This window comes from Salvia splendens, chromosome 5, assembly GCF_004379255.2.
Source record: "Salvia splendens isolate huo1 chromosome 5, SspV2, whole genome shotgun sequence".
Lineage (NCBI taxonomy): Eukaryota > Viridiplantae > Streptophyta > Magnoliopsida > Lamiales > Lamiaceae > Salvia > Salvia splendens.
In genome coordinates this window covers 27,227,382-27,247,711 of record NC_056036.1, presented here as the reverse complement: position 1 = coordinate 27,247,711, position 20,330 = coordinate 27,227,382, and the positions used below count along the sequence as shown (strand labels likewise).

The 20,330-nt window shown below is 33.6% G+C and overlaps 1 long non-coding RNA gene across 48 annotated transcripts in view; it reads right to left on the bottom strand.

Annotated features, from left to right (window-relative positions):
• The window catches only part of LOC121805251, an 87,111-nt gene that overhangs the window by 60,590 nt on the left and 6,191 nt on the right, over positions 1-20,330 (bottom strand). For 38 of the 48 annotated variants that reach the window (XR_006051353.1, XR_006051355.1, XR_006051382.1 and 35 more), the window contains 6 exons: positions 12,918-13,000; positions 11,961-12,364; positions 11,714-11,797; positions 11,515-11,631; positions 11,278-11,425; positions 10,847-10,931 (listed from right to left, as the gene is read on the bottom strand). The exons of 2 other annotated variants lie outside the window; for them this stretch is intronic. This is a non-coding gene — a long non-coding RNA (uncharacterized LOC121805251). Of the gene's footprint in view, positions 1-10,846; positions 10,932-11,277; positions 11,426-11,514; positions 11,632-11,713; positions 11,798-11,960; positions 12,365-12,917; positions 13,001-13,364; positions 13,513-13,601; positions 13,719-13,800; positions 13,878-14,038; positions 14,197-17,912; positions 17,997-20,220; positions 20,279-20,330 lie in introns of those variants that run through there. 8 more of the 48 variants (XR_006051389.1, XR_006051386.1, XR_006051384.1 and 5 more) reach the window with 7 other exon arrangements.

Here is a 20,330-nt window from a genome sequence, read left to right as displayed (position 1 = left end):
GAATTTGGGCCTCACCAATTATGTTTGAGAAAAAAAAATAATTTGGGGAGTGGGCTGCCCAAAAAAAGGGGGGGGGGGGGGGGGGAATAGATGTAATAATAATAATAATGCATATGAGGAGTTGGACGATAGTTATATTTCATGATAATAAATATAACACCCGGATTTTATTTTAATGCTTGAATGATTTACATAGGAAGTAACACTCCTCCGTTAAACAAAATTTATAGACCTCCATATAAATTAAATCGCATGATTTAATTAATGCTCAAGGACCCCTTATGAGTTAAAGAAAGGGAACGAATAAAATGATCATGCAATGCACTCATGATAAAGTATTTGGCTTCTTAAAGTTTAATCAAGTATTATTCTCATATTACTAAAGGGACGTCTTCGCGCGTCGTCTAAAATCAAATCAAGGAGTTTGTTCGGCTAGAGAGATAGCTTTTGAGGTGGGCTTTCTTTTCGAACATGATTTTATGTGAAAACGTGAATATATTTTCAATATATTGTCATGCCACGTTTTGTTTTATAATTACCTATCTGCTTGGCTATGTCAAACATGTTAAATCGAATTCGGGTCCCAGTAAGGCCGCAAACTCTACTCGGACTAGTGTACACATATGGGGACCGTGTGCTAGCTTTCGAGTTGGCCGGTCCAGTGACCGTCGTGGAATGTGGTCACATTCCTGGTTCACATACGTTCAGATATAGTATTATGTTTATGTGATTGCGCAATCAAATTCAAGAAATGAAAAAAAGAATTTAGTAACTCGGGCCTTAGTTCAAATAAAAATCTCGTGTTCACTCAACTATGGCTGACAATTAAATAAGAACTGTTTTTGGCACTAAGTCCACTGGGTATACCAAATGCTCAGCCCTGCATGTTTATTTTTCTAACGCGTAGGTTGAAGGTGATCGAGGTGCTGAAAGTGTTGGGAGGAACTTATGAATAATGATTGTCTTGGAACCTTTCGTTCCATGTTTAAGTATTGTCCTAGTGAAACAATGAAATTAGCCTAAATACTCTAATTTTGACTTGGTTGTACCCTTTCGCCTTCAAGACTATTTTTTTTGAGTCAGGTATTCCTTTTATGATTAGTTTATGATTGATGAGTTTAATTTAGTTGTGAAATAACTACGCTCACTAGCACTAGGGAGTTGTGGTCGTGACAATTTACGTAGTCCAAGGTTTTGAGATAAATTCCTTGTTTCTCGATGTTATTCTCCTTGCCAGTTTTTCCCTTTTTGGAAAAGAAAATAAAAGTCAAACAATTCTTAGCTTCGAGAAGACGTAGTAATTTATGGATGCACCTAAAACCATGTGTTTCTCCTATTAATCTTAAGTTCACAAATATTTATTTGGCTTATGTTAGATTTCAAAAATTAATTAAAAGCTTAAATTAAATTATTTTAAGCTTAATTAATTACACAATAAGGAGTAATTAAAACTTATTAATTGTACATATACTCAAATTTAGGCTAAAAGTAATTATTAATCCTTCGTCCCAAAAGAACTATTCTGGGCCATGACCATATTTCATCTTCAACCCACATAAATAAATAACTATATTTTTTGAATTTTGGACCACTCTTCATTTATTCACGGCAGCCCAACAACAAATAAATATTAACCCTACATATAAAACTCATCTTCCACCTCATTTATATCTAACCCTAATTGGAAATGAGACTCCTCACCCCTAAATTCCTGCCTCTGCCGTCCGCCGCCTCCAGCGCGGTGCCCCGCCACCTCTTCATCTTAAGATCTAACTTTCTCTCCTCCGGGTCTGCCGCTGCCGCCGTCATTCCGCCAGAGCAGCCTCCCAACCCACTCCCTCCTTGTTCTGACGCCACCACCACTGCCGGATGCCGACTTCAGCCCGCCCGATAAGGTTGGTCTTATTTTCCCTTTTTAATGTATTTTCCTAAGATTTAAATCTTTGTCTTACAAGTTCTGATGTTTCACTTATACATATTCGTAAATATTTCAATTTTAGTAATGATTTGTTGACAATTTTCATTTGTTATGGACTTATTTTTCAAAAAGTGAATGTTTTGGACCAAATTCGTATTTTGGTCTTATGTTTAGGACCAAAATTGATATTTACCCGATACAAAAATACAAGCATTATAGACAAAGTATACACACAATACGCACAAGAACCACACATTATACATAAAATATACGCACTTGACACACACTATACACAAAATACAAGAGTACACACAACATAAATAAAATAATAACAATATACACAAAATATAAACATTTCACGCACTATACACAAGACAAACAAACTAAACACACTACACACAAGATATAAGCACTGCAACACACACAACACAAAATACACACAATTTACATAAAAACACCCACATAAACAAAATACAAACATATAAACACACTAAACATGAAATAAAGTATAAACAAAATACAAAAAGTATACACAAAATAGACATTTCACATACTACACACTAAATACAAAATACATACATTATAATAAACAAAGTATTACACAAAATACACACTATATACAAATTGTACATGCACAAGAAAAATATAAATAACACACACTAAAAATAAAATATACACGCTAGACACAAAATACAAGAACCGCGCGTATACACCCAACACAAAATACACACAATATATACAATATATCCATAATATACGTAAAACACAAACACTTCACACACTATACACAAAACAAACAAACTAAACACAAGTAAAACACATTTTCGTAGCAACTATTCCCAAACCAAACATACTAATCAAACTATACACAAAATACGCACAACATAATCACTATAAACTAAATACACTTTATCTTAAAATGCACGCACTACACATTACAAAAAATATAGACAGACAACTACAACTACAAAATACATACGCACTACACAAAAATACATGCAAAAATATACACATAGCACACACTATAAATACGATATACACAAAATACATGCATTGCACCAACATATATATATACACACAACATATATTGCACATAATGCATACGCTACACATTATAAACGCACATTACAAACACTACAAGCTAAATATACACTATACATAAAATGTCGTGCACTATATATACATACAGAATATACACAACTACACCCAGTACATACAGAGTACATAGAGTATACACACTACCACACATTATACAAAATAAACAAATTACACCCACTATACAAAATATACACATGTAGAAAATATACAAATAGCACACACAATAAACATACTATACACAAAATACACCACTATACTCAAAATACATACACTACACACAAAAATTATAAGATGTATAGCACCCAATATAAACTCACAATACAATTAGATAACATAATAATAAAATAAACAATAATAATAATATAATAATCATTATTATAGTGATAATAAACTAAATTATAATTATTTACTGATGTTTTAACTAGATATAATTCATAAATTCAAAATTTAATAAAGACATTTTTTATTAGTTATTAATTTATTAATAAATAATAAAATAATAATTGTTACTTATATTATAATTATTTAATATATTGTTCAAAATAATAATTATTACTTATCAATATATCATTCATAATTGAAATAACTATATTATAATTATTTAATATATTGTTAATTAATTAGTACAATGTTAATGAAAACAATAATGAATAATAATAATTATTATTATTATAATATATTATTATTACTATTAAAATAATAATTATAAATACTATAATTATAGTTTAATATTATTATTAATACACCTATGCACAAAATTTGTACATTACCCCACTATAAACCAAAATACATGCATTATAGAAATCAGACACTATACACAAAATATACATGCACGATAGAAATAAGACACTATACACAAAATATACAAAACGCAACTAATATAAACGAATAGCAAATACACACATAATACACTCTATAAACACAATATACACAAAATAGAAACATTGCACCCTTATATACACATTGCACATACACACATTACAAAAACGTATAGCAAATACACATATAATAGACTCTATAAACACAATATACATAAAATAGAAACATTGCACCCTTATATACACATTGCACATACACACATCACAAAATACACGCAAAATATAAACACACATACACATCACATAATACACGCAAAATATAAACACACACTGTACAGACATTTCACACACACTATGCACAAAATACTCAAAGTATACACAAAATACCCACACTACTCACAGAATGCACACACTTACGCATAAATATAAACACATTATACACAACATAAACTACACTATTCACAAAACATACACACTATGCAAAAAGTTCACAATATGCACAATATACACACACATAATGCACACGCTATACAAACCACACACATTACAGACAAAGTACACACACAATATAAAACACTATACACTTGCTACATAGTATTCACGAAATACATATTGCACGTATACTGTACACCCAATTCATTGCAAATATACACACATTTCATTGCAACTATACACAAATTAAACATACTAATCAAACGATACACAAAAGACACTTTATACACACTAATAACGGTCCACTGCACATACTACACACTAGACACACTAATACAAACGTATAGCAAATACGCACATAATACACTCTATAAACACAATATACACAAAATAGAAACATTGCACCCTTATATACATATTACACATACACACATTACAAAAACGTATAGCAAATACACACATAATACACTCTATAAACACAATATACATAAAATAGAAACATTGCACCCTTATATACACACATTACATAAAATAACTATATTTTTTGAATTTTGGACCACTCTTCATTTATTCACGGCAGCCCAACAAATACACACATAATACACTCACACATTTGCTATAGTTAATTATTTACACTCTTCATTTACATAGTTATTTATTTACACATACACACATTACAAAAACGTATAGCAAATACACATATAATACACTCTATAAACACAATATACATAAAATAGAAACATTGCACCCTTATATACACATTGCACATACACACACATCACAAAATACACGCAAAATATACACACACATAAACATCACATAATACACGCAAAATATAAACACGCACTGTACAGACATTTCACACACAGTATGCACAAAATACACAAAGTATGCACAAAATACCCACACCACTCACATTATACACACTGCACATTATTACACTACACTCACACTATACACAAAATTAGAATGTAAAGAAAATACTAACATAGCACACATTATGAAGACAAACAAAATACAACACTATACACACACTAAACACAAAATACACACACTATGCACAAAATACCCACACTACTCACATTATACACACAATGCACATAATACTCTACACTTACACTACACAAAATAGACACGTACATAAAATAGCATAGCACGCACTATGAATACATCATACACACACATTAAACACAATATTCAAGCATTGCACCCACAATATACACCCTACACACACTATATACAAAATAACACAATACGCGATATATACAAAATACATGCATTACACTCACACTATACACACAATTTATTGCAACCATACACAAACCAAACATACTAAATAAACAAAACAGTTAACACATGCACAAAATACAAGCACTCACCCTCAATATACACCTTTCACACACAAACAGCAAAAAATATACATATAAAAAAATACATACATAACACACTATAAACATAGGCGTCGGTCATACACTATAAATAAATTGTAAAATAATAATTGTTACTTATTACTATATTACTCATAATTCAAATTATATTTGAATTATTTAAAATATTATAAATTATTAGCAAAATAATAATGAAAACAATTACAAATAATAATAACATATTTTTTACTATTATAAAATTAATAATTATAAGCTATAAATATTATAATTATAGTTATTATTATTATTATTATTATTATGTACTATGATACATAATTTTAAATTTATAAAAAAATTAAATAATTATTGTTAAATAATAATAATAGTCCCAACCTAAGTGATCAACTTTCCATTTTGGGTTGTCCCATCTCAAGTGATTGATTTCCTTTTTTAGCTAAAAATAAAACTTCAACCATGGCTTAATTTATTCCTTCTCTCTTACTTTATTCTCTCTTTCTTATTTTATTCTCTCTTTATCCCTCTTACTTTTTCCTCTCTCATACTTTACTTTACTGTCTCCACTTTAACTCAATACATATCATTTTCTTAATTCTCGTGCCGAAAAGAAATCTATCACATGAGATGGGACGGAGGGAGTAAGTCGTGGAACCATTTCTTTTGAGGAGGGGGTTTCCTCATCTTCTGCAGCTTCTTCAAAGTTCCATTCCTGAGTGTTGCAACAACAAAATGACAGGATTGGTTAATCGAGATGTAACTTCTGTGGCTCTATAAAATCATATGAAAACTTTTACGAACCAGATGTTATGGACCATTAAGACAAAAACAATGAAACAAGTTCAAGTCATACAGCTCCACAACATGCAGCAATGAAATACCATTCTGATTAGTAGGTATATTAACACGTCCTCCATATGACTCCCTAGTATTTGTAATATATTATTTAAAATCCCCCAGTTTCTAACATCTTTAGAAGCTCTGTGTAGCATATAAACATATTCTAGTACTAAACTAGAGGGCTAGGTAAAATGTGTATCACACAGATATAAAGTACCTTCAGTGTAATGACACCACCACCCACGAAAATGCCTCTCTTCCAAGATGCATAGGTTATGGAAAGTTAATGTCTTGATATCATGAAAAGACATTACTTTAAGTAGCAGTGCAAGTCAAGGAACTCACTTTTCTGTTTTTCCGGTCAAGACGACTCATCTGCAGCTCCTACTATTAGTTTTGTAGTCTTCTTTAACAAATATCCTGCAAGGAGTAAGGTTAGCGCTGATTTGATCACTCCAACAATTCTTGTACCTATTTAAAAAATAAATATAAGCTACTCAAACACATAATAAAAAGGTTAGTGCAGATCGGATAAATCCAACAGTTCTTGTAGCTATTTAAAAGTTAAATATAAGTTACTCAAACACATAATAAAATTTGACACAATGGCAGACAATGTTTCTATTTTCCTCCCCTCTTAATTTCATGAATAAGACAAAATAGGATAGCAAACTGTATTCTCCATCTAGTTCCTTTACAATTGTAATAGCTTTGGCTGATGCAACTTCGGGTGCCTGTGAAATTGAATCTTGTTAAGAAGGTACTCGCCACTAAATCATCAACATTTCTCTTATCTACCCCGGGTAAATCAATAAATTTCAATGGTGGAGCTGCCAAACCATGAAGTTAAAATAAAAAAATTTAGATTAACTAACCTCATGTGATGCAAATAGAAACAATCTTAATTCTTATGTATGAGACAGAGATAAGACAAACTTGATGGGACTGGGATTTGCTCCCAATTTAAATGATGTTCTTCAAAGACCTGGGCAACAATGTGAAAAGCATATTGAATAATGGCACAACTTATTATTGAAAGATTGAACTAAACAACGTGAAGGTTACACAAAAAAGAAAGCCAGAAGCTAACTTGTACATATATTATAATAAAGTTGTTCATGCAACGAAAACCACTGCTGATTAAGAGCTCAGATGACATTTCAATGATAAAGAACCACCTTGAGAAGAATGACAATCTTGTAGTTAGCTGGTTAGCATGGTCGATACAGTGATAAATCTGGAAATATTCAAAGGACTCAAGAAGTAATGTTTAATGGTCAGTTACAAGAATGTCACACAAAACCAACCTAAACCTGGATAACTGCTGCATGGTGTATATCATCTGCATTAGGGATGCACAATTAAGAATTATGAAAGTAAGATATAATCTTTGTAAGAAATAAATCATGGAAAATTGTACTTAAGCAATGGGTGTTGCACCATAAATATGGATTTTATTAAACTTGTGAATTAACTCAAATCCTTGTGTGCTATACTAATAGTTGTGATTGGTTGGTGTTTATTCCATGTAATTTATGAACTTAAAATAATGAGAAAGACAATTATTAGGATTATAATTGTTTTGAATCTGTTATTCGACCAATATATGCATTCACAATCATCTATTTCCATATTATTAATAATAATAAGCACAAAAATCAAGAACTATAGAAATTATGCATGGCTTAATGAAACAGAAAATTATTTTTTAGTAAAGCAAATTATGTACTATTAGAATTAAACCATGCATAATTTCTATAGTTCCTGATTTTGTGCTTATTTTTAATAATCTGGAAATAGATGATTGTGAGTGCATATATTGGTTAACAGAAAATTATTTTTCATTAATAACAAATTATTTACACTTAGCATTCACCAGCTCATAAGCATCACATCATTGTAGATTATATTGAATTCAAATACTTTTGACGTGGAGCAAATAATGAATGTTAAAAAGAGAATATATACGAAAATGAAAGCATTCAATTGAAAACCAAGGATCTTGATTAGGTATGTCAACCCTATAATTTTTATCGGCCGTTGTTCAGGTTGACTCACGGGTTTTGGCTGGATTGACATCCCTAATCTTGATGTTGGGTCATTATATCAGAATTTCATGCATCCCGTGGATCAAAATCAGTGTTTGGAAATGGAAGAATGATCTTACCTTATTTGAAATGGGACCTTCAGCAAGGTAAGGTTTTTCATTGTGTAAATGTAGAAAACCGTACGCAACATGGGCATCCATACCTTCATAACACACGTAGTATTTTGTCAGAGTGACAGTAATAACCATATTAAAGAGAAAGTTTAGCATTCAAATAAAAACCCATGCTGAGATGATTATAAAATACTTCTTGACAACAAGAAACCTACTCTGGAAGCTCCCCTTCAACTTCAAGTTCCTTCATAATCAACATGTAATATAGATGAATGATAACATAGAAACATATCCATAAACAAGACAAAAGGTCCATGTGAGTATGTGATTTAGCTTACGATAAAAAGCTAAAATGTAAGGGGAAACTTACGATAAAAAGAGAGATTTAGCTTAAGATTTATTAATTGTTTTAAGAGTTTTAGATGTTATATTTTTGTTATTTTCCAATTTTTGAATTATGTATAAATAATAAGTATTATTTTATTTATTTAATTATTGACACCATATCCGCCATACTAATACGCCAATACTAATGCGCCATATCCCTGTGGCGGTTTTTAGGCGAACCGCCATACGAGATTGATAACACTGGTAGTTGGGCAAGTCAAGGAACTCACTTGAACTGTTTATCCATTCAACATGAACCATCCGCAGTTCCAGCCATTAGTTTTCGTACTCCTCTTTAACAAAAATCCTGATATACATCAAACGAGCCAAACATTAAGAATTTAAAAATCAAGCGGTTGACAAATTTCATGGCAATTAGATCACCTTTAAGGACATAAGTATTGGACAAATTTGGCAATGTTAGGATTCACCCTTCACTATGCTAGGATTCACCCTTCACTTGACCTCCTTTTGGCAGCCTTATTTTCATGCGATTTCAGATATGTTAAGCGAGGGTACTCCACTAGCTGATTCTGATAGCTGGTTATCCCTAGTCAAGTTAGCATTCTCATTTTCTGGTCTTTATTTCTCTTCTAGAAGTGCTTCAAGTTGAAGCCTGGCCAAATCCTCGTCCTGTTTATCCATTCAACACGAACCATCCGCAGCTTCAGCCGTTAGTTTTCGTATCTCCTCTTTAATAAAAATCTTGCATGCAGGGAGAAAGATTAGTGCTTCATAAGAAATCCTGCAAAACAACAGCACTCCGGGCTGTAGGTACCGGGAAGAAGCTTCATGAGACAACAACCCTAAAAGAAGATTTGGCAGCCTTATTTTCATGCGATTTCGGATCTGTTAAGTGAGGGCACTCCCCTAGCTGGTTTTCCCTAGTAAAGTATGCATTCTCATTTTTCCGATCTTGATTTCTCTTCCAAAAGTGCTTCGAGTTAAAGCCTCGCCAATTCGTCGTCTACCCCTCCCACTACTCCATCACGAAGCTCCCCGTCTCTTTCTTTGATTCAGCTCTCTATATTTTTTCTTTTTCTAGATCTGTTCCACCAATTTTTCATTTTTTTCACATATCACCTTCCTTTTTTTGTCTTCTTTTTCTGTTTTATTTCTACATTTGTTCCACTGATTTTCCTCTTTTTTTTCCACATATCTGCTTCCTCTTTTTTTTTCCTTGTTTTTTTGTTTTTTTTTCTTCTTTTCCAACCCTTATTCCAACCCTTCCATGTTTCTTTCTACACATTCTGCCCTAGTGTTGCCTGATTACAGAAGTCCTGCTGGGAGAAAGGTAAGAGCTTCATAAGAAATCTGAGTGAATGTACATAAAACTAGATAAGCTACTTCTATGAATTATCTGTCTACTAGCACATACAATTCTCTACCTTGCATTTTCAATTTATTAGAGAAGGGTTATGCATGCAATTTTAATACAATAACACAACCTACATTTGGCTAAATATTTGCTAATAAAAACTTAAGTAACTTAAGATAAAAATCTAATGGATAGTTGCACAATGCCAAAAATACATATCATATTGAAGACGCCAAAATCAATGAAAGTCTTGCATAAGAATTGAAACTATTAAAATCTATAAAGATCAAGTTTGGAATAAACAGGTTCTCAACAAAACCAATCACAGAAAATCATGAGGACGTTGGAACGATAAAGATCGAGGGACGATAGTATGCTGACTACTACATGTCCGTACGTATAGGTGTGGTGTGTGAATAAGGAAAACTATAATACATGCAGGCTCATCCCGTGGATGAAAGTCAGTGTTAGGAAACAAAAGAATGATCTTACCTTATTTGAAATGGGACCTTGTGCAAGGTAAGGTCTTTCATTGCGTAAATGGTGGAAACCGTATGCAACTTGGGCATCCATACCTCTGTCAGATTGTCAGTAATAACCATATTAAAGAGAAAGTTTTAGCATACAAATACCAACCTATCCTGAAACAATTATAAAAAACAAATTCATGAAGCTTCAAGTCTGGAATATTTCTAAGGACACAAGGAGTAAATGAGCATAGAAGAACATCAACCAAAATTTTAATTTACAAACGGAAAGAAAATAAAACAAGCCAAACATTTAGATTTTATAAATCAAGCGACGGACAAATTTAACGGCAATAAGAACAACTTTAAGGACTTATTATGTGCATAAAGTTAATGAACTTAGAAGGACATAAATGTTGGAAAAATTTGGCAGTGCTTGGAAGCTAATGAACTTACAGGAAAATCATGGAAAGACTTTGGCGCAATGGAGGGCTAGATTCACCCTTCTCTTGTCCTCCTTTTGAACTGATGATATTTCTTAGTGTATTTATCCATTCTGCCTTATCAGTAGCACTATCAGCCTTCAAAACAACGGCACTATGGTCTGTGTAGATACCAGGGGGCTCTATTTAGTTGTCTATAAATTGAATTTGCAATAATTTCACAATGTGAAGGAAGCAATATTTGTGGCACCTTTCAGGGACAGTCTTAGACAGAACTATACTTGTTATCTTGATTGCTAGACTTTTTCCAGTTAGATTCATACTGATGATTGATATACATTGCTGATCACTCCAATAGTCCTTGTACCTATTTAAAAAATAAATACAAGTCAGAGACGTAACAAAATTTGAAACTTTGGTAGTAAACGTTATGTTTCTCTTTTCTTCACCTCTTAATTTCATGAATAAGAAAAAATTGGATAGCAAGCTGACATTATCCATCTAGTTCCTTTGCAGCGTTCAGCATACACACTCTGACATGAAGAGAAATGCAATCAGAAAACTTAAAAATCAAAAACACGTTGGCCCTAGGCCATGATTAACAATAATTAGTATCATTCAATCAGGATAAAAAGGTCAAAATCCATGCATCCCGTGGATCAAAATTAGTGTTAGGAAATAAAATAATGATCTTACCTTATTTTCATTGGATTTCGGATCTGTTAAGCGAGGGTACTCCACTAGCTGATTCTGGTAGCTGGTTTTCCCTAGTCAAGTTTTCATTCTCATTTTCCGGTCTTTATTTCTCTTCCAGAAGTGCTTTAAGTCAAAGCCTCGCCAAATCGCCGTCTTCCCCTCCCACTACTCCACCACGAAGCTCCCCGTCTCTTTCTTTGATTTTGCTCTCTGCTTTTTTTCATTTTTTCCACCTACCTGCTTCCACCAATATTTCTTTTTTTTCTCTTTTTTTCACATATCTGCTTCCTCTTTTTTTTCATGGTTTTTCTGTTTTTTTATCTTCTTTTCCAACCCTTATTCCAACCCTTCCATGTTTCTTTCTACACATTCTGCCCTAGTGTTGCCTGATTACAAAAGTCCTGCTGGGAGAAAGATAAGAGCTTAATAAGAAATCTGAGTGTATGTACATAAAACTAGATAAGCTACTTCTATGAATTATCTGTCTACTAGCACATACAATTCTCTACCTTGCATTTTCAATTTATTAGAGAAGGGTTATGCATGCAATTTTAATACAATAGCACAACCTACATTTGGCTAAATATTTGCTAATAAAAACTTAAGTAACTTAAGATAAAAATCTAATGGATAGTTACACAATGCCAAAAATACATATCATATTGAAGACGCCAAAATCAATGAGAGTCTTGCATAAGAATTGAAAACTATTAAAATCGATAAAGATCAAGCTTGGAATAAGCAGGTTCTCAACAAAACCAATCACTGAAAATCATGAGGACGTTGGAATGATAAAGATCGAGGGACGATGGTATGGTGACTACTACATGTCCGTACGTATAGGTGTGGTGTGTGAATAAGGGAAACTATAATACATGTAGGCTGCATCCCGTGGATCAAAATCAGTGTTAGGAAACAAAAGAATGATCTTACCTTAAAACAAAAGAATGATCTTACCTTATTTAAAATAGGACCTTGTGCAAGGTAAGGTCTTTCATTGCGTAAATGGTGGAAACCGTATGCAACTTGGGCATCCATACCTTCATCTCATATAGTATCTTGTCAGATTGTATGTGATAAACATATTAAAGAGAAAGTTTAGCATACAAATACAAACCTATGCTGATATAATTATAAAACACAAATTCATAGGGCGTCATGTCTGGAATATTTCAAAGGACACATGTAGTAAATGAGCATAGAAGCACCTCAACCAAAATTCTAATTCACAAACGGAAAGAAACCTAAACAAGCCAAACATTTAGATTTTATAAATCAAGAGGCTGACAAATGTAACGGCAATAAGATCCACTTTAAGGACTTATTATGTCCATAAAGTTATTAAACTTATAAGGACATAAATGTTGGAAAAATTTGGCAGCGCTTGGAAGCTAATGAACTTACAAGAGAACAATCGGAAAGACTTCGGCGCAATGAAGGGCCAGATTCACCCTTCACTTGACCTCCTTTTGAGCGGATGATATTTCTTACTGTATTTATCCTTCTGCCTTGTCAGTAGCACTTTCAGCCTTCAAAACAACGGCAGTATGGTCTGTATAGATACCAGGGGGCTCTATTTAGTTATCTATAAATTGAATTTGCAATAATTTCACAATGTGAAGGAAGCAATATTCGTGGCACCTTTCAGGGACAGTCTTAGACAGAACTATACTTGTTATCTTGATTACTAGACTTTTTCCAGTTAGATTCATACTGATGATTGATATACTTTGCTGATCACTCCAATAGTCCTTGTACCTATTTAAAAAATAAATACAGGTCAGAGACGTAACAAAATTTGACACTTTGGCAGAAAACGTTCTGTTTCTCTTTTCTTCACCTCATGAATAAGAAAAAAATTGGATAGCAAGCTGACATTATCCATCTAGTTCCTTTGCAGCGTTCAGCATACACACTCTGGCATGAAGAGAAATGCCATCAGAAAACTTAAAAATCAAAAAACGTTGGCCCTAGGCCATGATTAACAATAATTAGTATCATTCAGTCAGAATAAAAAGGTCAAATCCATGCATCCCGTGGATCAAAATCAGTGTTAGGAAATAAAAGAATGATCTTACCTTATTTTCATTGGATTTCGGATCTGTTAAGCGAGGGTACTCCACTAGCTGATTCTGGTAGCTGGTTTTCCCTAGTCATGTTTTCATTCTCATTTTCCGGACTGGATTTGTCTTCCAGAAGTGCTTTAAGTCAAAGCCTCACCAAATTGCCGTCTTCCCCTCCCCACTACTCCACCACGAAGCTCCCCGTCCCTTTCTTTGATTTTGCTCTCTGTTTTTTTTCTTTTTTTCCACCTATCTGATTCCACCAATTTTTCTTTTTTTTTCTTTTTTTTTCACATATCTGCTTCCTCTTTTTTTTCTTGGTTTTTCTGTTTTTTTTTCTTCTTTTCCAACCCTTATTCCAACCCTTCCATGTTTCTTTCTACACATTCTGCCCTAGTGTTGCCTGATTACAAAAGTCCTGCTGGGAGAAAGATAAGAGCTTAATAAGAAATCTGAGTGTATGTACATAAAACTAGATAAGCTACTTCTATGAATTATCTGTCTACTAGCACATACAATTCTCTACCTTGCATTTTCAATTTATTAGAGAAGGGTTATGCATGCAATTTTAATACAATAACACAACCTACATTTGGCTAAATATTTGCTAATAAAAACTTAAGTAAGTTAAGATAAAAATCTAATGGATAGTTACACAATGCCAAAAATACATATCATATTGAAGACGCCAAAATCAATGAGAGTCTTGCATAAGAATTGAAAACTATTAAAATCGATAAAGATCAAGCTTGGAATAAGCAGGTTCTCAACAAAACCAATCACTGAAAATCATGAGGACGTTGGAACGATAAAGATCGAGGGACGATGGTATGGTGACTACTACATGTCCGTACGTATAGGTGTGGTGTGTGAATAAGGGAAACTATAATACATGCAGGCTGCATCCCGTGGATCAAAATCAGTGTTAGGAAACAAAAGAATGATCTTACCTTATTTGAAGTGGGACCTTGTGTAAGGTAAGGTCTTTCATTGCGTAAATGGTGGAAACCGTATGCAACTTGGGCATCCATACCTTCATCTCATATAGTATCTTGTCAGATTGTATGTGATAAACATATTAAAGAGAAAGTTTAGCATATAAATACAAACCTATGCTGAAATAATTATAAAACACAAATTCATGAGGCTTCATGTCTGGAATATTTCAAAGGACACAAGTAGTAAATGAGCATAGAAGCACCTCAACCAAAATTCTAATTCACAACGGAAAGAAACCTAAACAGCCAAACATTTAGATTTATAAATCAAGAGGCTGACAAATGTAACGGCAATAAGATCAACTTTAAGGACTTATTATGTCCATAAAGTTATTAAACTTAGAAGGACATAAATGTTGGAAAAAATTTGGCAGTGCTTGGAAGCTAATGAACTTACAAGAGAACAATCGGAAAGACTTCGGCGCAATGAAGGGCCAGATTCACCCTTCACTTGACCTCCTTTTGAGCTGATGATATTTCTTACTGTATTTATCCTTCTGCCTTGTCAGTAGCACTTTCAGCCTTCAAAACAACGGCAGTATGGTCTGTATAGATACCAGGGGGCTCTATTTAGTTATCTATAATTGAATTTGCAATAATTTCACAATGTGAAGGAAGCAATATTCGTGGCACCTTTCAGGGACAGTCTTAGACAGAACTATACTTGTTATCTTGATTACTAGACTTTTTCCAGTTAGATTCATATTGATGATTGATATACTTTGCTGATCACTCCAATAGTCCTTGTACCTATTTAAAAAATAAATACAGGTCAGAGACGTAACAAAATTTGACACTTGGCAGAAAACGTTATGTTTCTCTTTTCTTCACCTCTTAATTTCATGAATAAGAAAAAAATTGGATAGCAAGCTGACATTATCCATCTAGTTCCTTTGCAGCGTTCAGCATACACACTCTGGCATGAAGAGAAATGCCATCAGAAAACTTAAAAATCAAAAAAACGTTGGCCCTAGGCCATGATTAACAATAATTAGTATCATTCAGTCAGAATAAAAAGGTCAAATCCATGCATCCCGTGGATCAAAATCAGTGTTAGGAAAATAAAAGAATGATCTTACCTTTATTTTCATTGGATTTCGGATCTGTTAAGCGAGGGTACTCTCACTAGCTGATTCTGTTAGCTGGTTTTCCCTAGTCATGTTTTCATTCTCATTTTTCGGTCTTGATTTGTCTTCCAGAAGTGCTTTAAGTCAAAGCCCTCGCCAAATCGCCGTCTTCCCCCTCCCACTACTCCACCACGAAGCTCCCCGTCCCTTTCTTTGATTTGCTCTCTGTTTTTTTTCTTTTTTTCCAACCCAATTTTTCTTTTGTTTTTCTTTTTTTTTCACATATCTGCTTCCTCTTTTTTTTCTTGGTTTTCTGTTTTTTTTCTTCTTTTCCAACCCTTATTCCAACCCTTCCATGTTTCTTTCTACACATTTCTGCCACTAGTGTTGCCCTGATTACAAAAGTCCTGCTGGGAGAAAGGTAAGAGCTTCATAAGAAATCTGAGTGTATGTACATAAAACTAGATAAGCTACTTCTATGAATTATCTGTCTACTAGCACATACAATTCTCTACCTTGCATTTTCAATTTATTAGAGAAGGGTTATGCATGCAATTTTAATACAATAACACAACCTACATTTGGCTAAATATTTGCTAAAAAAAACTCAAAGTAACTTAAGATAAAAATCTAATGGATAGTTACACAATGCCAAAAATACATATCATATTGAAAGACGCCAAAATCAATGAGAGTCTTGCATAAGAATTGAAAACTAATTAAAATCGATAAAGATCTAAGCTTGGAATAAGCAGGTTCTCAACAAAAACCAATCACTGAAAATCATGAGGACGTTGGAACGATAAAGATCGAGGGACGATGGTATGGTGACTACTACATGTCCGTACGTATAGGTGTGGTGTGTGAATAAGGGAAACTATAATACATGCAGGCTGCATCCCGTGGATCAAAAATCAGTGTTAGGAAACAAAAGAATGATCTTACCTTATTTGAAGTGGGACCTTGTGTAAGGTAAGGTCTTTTCATTGCGTAAATGGTGGAAACCGTATGCAACTGGGCATCCATACCTTCATCTCATATAGTATCTTGTCAGATTGTATGTGATAAACATATTAAAGAGAAAGTTTAGCATATAAATACAAACCTATGCTGAAATAATTATAAAACACAAATTCATGAGGCGTCATGTCTGGAATATTTCTAAGGACACAAGGAGTAAATGAGCATAGAAGCACCTCAACCAAAATTCTAATTCACAAACGAAAAGAAACCTAAACAAGCCAAACATTTAGATTTTATAATCAAGAGGCTGACAAATTTAACGGCAATAAAAACAACTTAAGGACTTATTATGTCCATAAAGTTATTTAACTTATAAGGACATAAATGTTGGAAAAATTTGGCAGTGCCTGGAAGCTAATGAACTTACAAGAGAACAATCAGGAAAGACTTCGGCGCAATGGAGGGCCAGATTCACCCTTCACTTGACCTCCTTTTTAGCTGATGATATTTCTTACTGTATTTATCCATTCTGCCTTGTCAGTAGCACTTTCAGCCTTCAAAACAACGGCACGTATGGTCTGTATAGATACCAGGGGGCTCTATTTAGTTGTCTATAAATGAATTTGCAATAATTTCACAATGTGAAGGAAGCAATATTCGTGGCACCTTTCAGGGACAGTCTTAGACAGAACTATACTTGTTATCTTGATTACTAGACTTTTTCCAGTTATATTCATACTGATGATTGATATACTTTGCTGATCACTCCAATAGTCTTGTACCTATTAAAAATAAATACAGGTCAGAGACGTAACAAAATTTGACACTTGGCAGAAAACGTTCTGTTTCTCTTTTCTTCACCTCTTAATTTCATGAATAAGAAAAAATTGGATAGCAAGCTGACATTATCCATATAGTTCCTTTGCAGCGTTCAGCATACACACTCTGGCATGAATAGAAATGCCATAGAAAACTTAAAAATCAAAAAACGTTGGCCCTAGGCCATGATTAACAATAATTAGTATCATTCAGTCAGAATAAAAGGTCAACTATGCATCCCGTGGATCAAAATCAGTGTTAGGAAATAAAAGAATGATCTTACCTTATTTTTCATTGGATTTCGGATCTGTTAAGCGAGGGTACTCCACTAGCTGATTCTGGGTAGCTGGTTTTCCCTAGTCATGTTTTCATTCTCATTTTCCGGACTAGATATGTCTTCCAGAAGTGCTTTAAGTCAAAGCCTCGCCAAATCGCCGTCTTCCCCTCCCACTACTCCACCACGAAGCTCCCCGTCCCTTTCTTTGATTTTGCTCTCTGTTTTTTTCTTTTTTCCACCTATCTGCTTCCACAATTTTTCTTTTTTTTTTTTTTCACATATCTGCCTTCCTCTTTTTTTTCTTGGTTTTTTCTGTTTTTTTCGTTCTTTTCAACCCCTTATTCCAACCCTTCCATGTTTGTTCTACACATTCTGCCCCTAGTGTTGCCTGATTACAAAGTCCTGCTGGGAGAAAGATAAGAGCTTCATAAGAAATCTGAGTGCTATGTACATAAAACTAGATAAGCTACTTCTATGAATTATCTGTCTACTAGCACATACAATTCTCTACCTTGCATTTTCAATTTATTAGAGAAGGGTTATGCATGCTAATTTTTAATACAATAACACAACCTACATTTGGCTAAATATTTGCTAATAAAAACTCAAGTAACTTAAGATTAAAATCTAATGGATAGTTACACAATGCCAAAAATAGATATCATATTGAAGACGCCAAAATCAATGAAATGTCTTGCATAAGAATTGAAAATATTAAAATCGATAAAGATCAAGCTTTGGAATAAGCAGGTTCTCAACCAAAACCAATCACTGAAAATCATGAGGACGTTGGAACGATAAAGATCGAGGGACGATTGGTATGGTGACTACTACATGTCCGTACGTATAGGTGTGGTGTGTGAATAAGGGAAACTATAATACATGCAGGCTGCATCCGTGATCAAATCAGTGTTAGGAAACAAAAGAATGATCTTACCTTATTTAAAATAGGGACCTTGTGCAAGGTAAGGACTTTCATTGCGTAAATGGTGGAAACCGTATGCAACTTGGGCATCCATACCCTTCATCTCATATAGTATCTTGTCAGATTGTATGTGGTAAACATATTAAAGAGAAAGTTAGCATACAAATACAAACCTATGCTGAAATAATTATAAAACATAAATTCATGAGGCTTCATGTCTGGAATATTTCAAAGGACACAAGTAGTAAATGAGCATAGAAGCACCTCAACCAAAATTCTAATTCACAACGAAAAGACACATAAACAAGCCAACATTTAGATTTTATAAATCAAGAGGCTGACAAATTAACGGCAATAAGAACAACTTTAAGGACTTATTATGTCCATAACGTTATTTAACTTATGAGGACATAAATGTTGGAAAAATTTGGCAGCGCTTGGAAGCTAATGAACTTACAAGAGAACAATCGGAAAGACTTCGGCGCAATAGAATGGCCAGATTCACCCTTCACAAGACCTCCTTTTGAGCTGATGATATTTCTTACTGTATTTATCCATTCTGCCTTGTCAGTAGCACTTTCAGCCTTCAAGACAACGGCAGCTTATGGTTGTGTTAGATACCAGGGGGCTCTATTTAGTTGTCTAAAAATGAATTTGCAATAATTTCACAATGTGAAGGAATCAATATTCGTGGCACCTTTCAGGGACAGGTCTTAGACAGAACTATACTTGTTATCATGATTACTAGACTTTTTCAGTTAGATTCATACTATGGATGATATACTTTTGCTGACTCACTCCAATAGTCCTTGTACCTAATTTAAAAATAAATACAAGTCCAGACGACGTAACAAAATTTGACACTTTGGCCAGAAAACGTTTCTGTGTCTCTTTTCTTCACCTCTTAATTTCTGAATAAGAAAAAAAATTGGATAGCAAGCTGACATTATCCATTCTGTTCCTTTGCAGCGTTCAGCATACACACTCTGACATGAAGAGAAATGCCCTCAGAAAACTTAAAATCAAAAAACGTTGGCCCATAGGCCATGATTAACAATAATTAGTATCATTCGGTCAGAATAAAAGGTCAAAACTTCATGCATCCCAGGGAATCAAATCAGTGTTAGGAAATAAAAGAATGATCTTACCTTATTTTCATTGGATTTCGGATCTGTTAAGCGAGGGTACTCCACTAGCTGATTCTGGTAGCTGGTTTTCCCTAGTCAGTTTTCATTCTCATTTTCCGGTCTTGATTTGT